General features: G+C 38.5%; 1 protein-coding gene across 1 annotated transcript in view; it reads left to right on the forward strand.

The window, feature by feature from the left end:
* Window positions 1-5,000, forward strand: part of LOC310779527 (diacylglycerol kinase delta-like) — a gene marked incomplete at its 5' end in the record, with an annotated part of 67,174 nt that overhangs the window by 602 nt on the left and 61,572 nt on the right. The window lies entirely within an intron of this gene.

Genomic DNA, 5,000 nt, shown 5'->3' on the forward strand with positions numbered 1-5,000 from the left:
TAGTTTTCATATTTGGCAGCCTGGCTCATGTGAGAGGCCTTCAGAACGATGGCTGGTCTCCCTCAGAGAAGGGCCAAGCAGTTAGCCAGATAGCTTCAGTGTGTTATTATTTGGTAGCCACTCGATATGGAGGAGGTGCTGCTTTTTGTACCCATGAAGGGTTATTGTGCGTTATGGTTACTTACACCTGCTGCTGCTGTCTGCTGTCATCCTGTGTGACTGAACAGGAGATGTGAGAGTGGATGAGAGGTGCAGTATCCACATCTGTATCCATGTTGGCTATAATCCCTACCGTGTCATGTGATGCTTGTGGGTGTGTCTCTATGGGCATCAGTGTCATGTGATGCTTGTGGGTGTGTCTCTATGGGCATCAGTGTCATGTGATGCTTGTGGGTATGTCTCTATGGGCATCAGTGTCATGTGATGCTTGTGGGTATGTCTCTGATAGAGAATAAAATCTATTCTTTCCGCTAAAATGTATATGTAAATGTATATCACAGCTTATCTAATACCAAATTAATTGAGCCTTGAGTCCAGGACTGTTTAACATAAAGTATATTTAATAGCTTACATTCTCTGCAATATGCATATTGACAGAGGGCATGAATCTCAATGTACACATTCTGATATGTCATACAGAGTCAATTATTCAGCCGCAATGTCACAATTTGACATACGCTTTATACTGTAGGAAGAGGAGGAGCAGAGAGGAGGGGGTGATGACTTGACTTGGAAATGTGTGTGCGTCCACTTGAGTCTACAGGGAAACTGTTATCCGTTGTTATTGGACACGATGCACTGCCCAAGGTTTCAGCAAAGAGGAGAAGTCCTCTCTATGGGGCTGGGTGAGATGTCAGTGTGAGTCTATGTGTCAAATGGAATGGAACTTATAGCATAATTATGCAAATAGGCCTATAGCTTATTGATTAGGAAATATTGATTAGGAAATGGCATGGAACTTATATTTTTCTCCAACAATCCACCCAATTGTTATGTTCATCAACTATAACAATAATAATTACAAAATTTAAGTTCACTATTCAATATAATGCTTGTATCTGTACTTGTGGGCCAGGGCTGGGCAGGGGGGGTTTTGAAAACATAGGAAACATTAAACACTTGAAAGAAAACAGAATTTTTGATCAATATGCAGTCCAGCGCAGTCTCAGCTCATATCACAGCATCTCCATTATCTATTGGAAAGAGAAAACAGATTTTAGTAATATAATGACAAAATTACATCACCACTGCTGCTATAATATATAGGAGTGGGCCTTAATGTTAACTCTATATGGTTCAATGCAAACAGTCTAATTAATAATAATATAATGCATTGAACTTAATATTCAGTGTGTTCCAAATCACACTTAAATCTTTTCCACTATTGTAAAAGAAGCTTCTTATATACTTGTATAATTTCACTTTATTCAACGCTCGAGTCCTTCGGACCTTCCTCTAAAAGGAATCATGTTATTTTCAAAGTATTCACAACAACAACAATATTTTCTCATCATTCATGTGATGACTCTAGTTCATTCATTTATTTGTTTGTTCCTGGTGCTGTTGTTGTAATTGTTGTTATTAAAAACTATTTAATAGCCCATCTCCACGCAGTGGTTTAATTTCTTTTTGGGAACTATTTTATTAGAATAAAATTCTATTTCTAGTTTACTTTAATATTGGTTTGTTTGGACTAATGAACTGAAACTTTCTAAAATGCAAAACATTCATAACATTGATTAATCATATTCATTAAAACATAATCACAGTATCATATAACTGATTATTCTTAAAATGATACTTTAAAACACTTAATTTTATTTAATATTGAAAATAGAAAGAATTTTCTTTACTCTAGTGAGCACAGTTAAACGTACTCTAGTAGTTTACTAGGCTAGGGAGCACAGTACTCAAAGTACAGATTTGTGCTGGTGTTGAAGGTTTTCTGTGACGTACAACCTGTAACTATAAACATTAGATTTCACAATGTGCCTGTATTTTAGACAAAATAACTTCATTACAAGTTATTAGTACAACAAGTACGTACATACGGCAGATAATGTTTTGAGATACTCTGTGAGTACATATTCAATTGTTTATTTTATAATTTGTTTGCAATGGACCTCGTAAACAAGATGACTCCTGAGTGGGCATTCACAGCTTACAGAGTGGCAATGAATTGACCTTGTGGACTTGTGGCAATGTGCAATGGGGCGGAGGGTGACCCCAGAAAGTGCTGTTGGTGAGGGCTTTACATGGGGGGGGGGGGGGGGGCTAGACCCCAGGCAGTTCACTTGAGTGATTTTGGGGATGGCAAGACCCCACTAGATAAAACAGTGAGGGCCAACATTGTTCACATGCTCCAAACGCAAACTCAGGACTGTCTGTCCTCCGAGGTCATTGTCTTATCTATAGATACTTTTGAAAACATCTCACCCGTACTTACGGTAAGTGTAAATTTTGCTTATGTGTTGAAAACATACCAAAAGTTAAATGTTGGTATGCCCACTTAATTTGATTTCTCATCCACCCAATTGGTGGTTGATAAATGTGCATTTTTCTGTTTAAGAAAATACTTCAGATTCAGATTATCGTACACAGGAAGTCTTCATCCTACACAACACATTCTATTAGGATTTATTTTCAAAATAATAATCAACAGTCTATTTATTACTATTCAAATTTGCTTACTGCACTTTAAATAATGCAGAGCTTACTTCACTCTATTGATTCATAACAAACAAAACATTCAATCACTTTGCTCTCTCAGGGTGTGTTAACACAATCAGCCTGGAGGTGTCGCCATAGACTAGCTTGGCGTCGTATTCCAAATTGTTTTCGCTAGGCTAATGTTTTGGCTAAGTTGTTCTGAGGGAAGATAAACAAATTCTTTCAGCCTGTTATATTCCAAAACATTTTTTTCTACCCATGTTGATCTGATCACAGCATCTGTGTGCTCAAAGTTTTGGGGATTGAACCTGGGGCTTATTACAACATTGAATTGCATAATGACCACTTTCCCTGCAGTTGTAGCATTTCCGGTTGCCTTTATAACGGGGGCGTTTTCGAGGCACATGCAGAGTGAAATTAGGGTGTATGCGTACTGGCATGTGGTCAGCTGATCCAGAATGCTGAACCATCTGATCTGGCAAATGATTTGAGTCTGTTTGTATGTTCACAGGTATCTGCTTGGCCATATTTAAAACACTTTGTTCGGTACCTGTGTCAAATTTTACGGGCTCATCTCCATACTGTCTGATAACCATCTCAAGCTGTCTAATTGTCTCTCTGGCTCCTTCACACTCCGGCCTTCTACAAAGCCCTTCAGCGTCCATTATGATAGCTTTTTCAGAGAGCAGAACCAGATGGCTTCTTTACAGTATGAAAAGACAACTGAGCAGGCCTAGGCTTATCTACAGTAGGCTATTTGTTTCAGTTTACACACGACTCGGTGAGCCGTTGTTTTGATCAATTCTGTTACGTCTCTCTCTTTCTCTCTCTCTTTGGCAGAAGGCAAATCACTGATTAGGTAAACTGACCTCTCAGGAAAAACTCTGGAGGCAAACACACATCTCAGGTCAACTCAAAACTATGGAGGTAAAACACACATCTCAGGTGAACTCAAAACTCTGGAGGTAAACACACATCTCAGGTCAACTCAAAACTCTGGAGGTAAAACACACATCTCAGGTGAACTCAAAACTCTGGAGGTAAACTGACCTCTCAGGTGAAGGCAAAACTCTGGAAGTAAACTGACCTAAAGTAATAGACCTGTATTTTAGAGAGAGAGAGAACTAAGAGAGAGAACTACGTATTTTGTTTATCACTTACTTGTGATCTCTGATAGTGTCCGTGTGTGTAAAGTAATTTTCAACACTTTACCTTTTAGTCGATGTGGGGTCTCTGGTGACAGAGGGACGGTTGTTCTCCTGTTGACCAGTTCCGTCCGTGTGTGGGGTATCTGGAATTTACAAACTTGGTGACAGATCAATTTGTTCAATCGACAATTGATTCTGTATTTTGGGATTGGCTAAAATACACTTTTTGCAAACCTCCTGTTCAACTCCTTTAATAGGCTTCTTAAGAAATTGTTTTGTTTTACAATGAAATAGCTGCTTCTTTTTGTTTGTTTGTTTGTTACATGCTTGTTACACATTGTAGGTATTTCAAAACATCTCAACCATATTGGTTAGACAACTATGATTGCTTCATGGGGCTACACACACCCCTCGAGTGAGTGGTATGTTATGGGGAGATCTTTTGGTTTTATTTAGTATGTCGTGTGGTTCTTAAAGACCGTATCAAGCATATGCCTAGAATCACCGCAGTTTCCCACTGGACTATAATAGTCGCTGCTAGGCAGCCTTCTGGCTCTTTAGGGCAATATGTGATAACGCTTCTCAGGCTCTCTTGCTCTGCAGCTACCACTGAACCATCCAGGTCACTGCCAAATACAGCCTGTCAAGAGAGTTTTTAATGGTCCTGAGGTATATTTACAGTTATTTACATTGAGGTGTCCCCCCTTGTCTCAAGAAACCCACAAGATACTAACTTAGGTTATTATATAAACCATACATATTTACAGTTATATACAATGTCATTTTGACACACCCACAATATGCAAACATTTCAGATTCTTTTAGATATCAGACGACAGCTTCAGTAATGAATTATGAAATTAATTCAGACTTACCCGCTCTCGTAGATATCCTGTTCGTGACACGCCAATTGATAGAGAATAAAATCTATTCTTTCCGCTAAAATGTATATGTAAATGTATATCACAGCTTATCTAATACCAAATTAATTGAGCCTTGAGTCCAGGACTGTTTAACATAAAGTATATTTAATAGCTTACATTCTCTGCAATATGCATATTGACAGAGGGCATGAATCTCAATGTACACATTCTGATATGTCATACAGAGTCAATTATTCAGCCGCAATGTCACAATTTGACATACGCTTTATACTGTAGGAAGAGGAGGAGCAGAGAGGAG

This window comes from Poromitra crassiceps (assembly GCF_964638095.1).
Source record: "Poromitra crassiceps genome assembly, chromosome: 7".
NCBI classification, from domain to species: Eukaryota; Metazoa; Chordata; class Actinopteri; order Beryciformes; family Melamphaidae; genus Poromitra; species Poromitra crassiceps.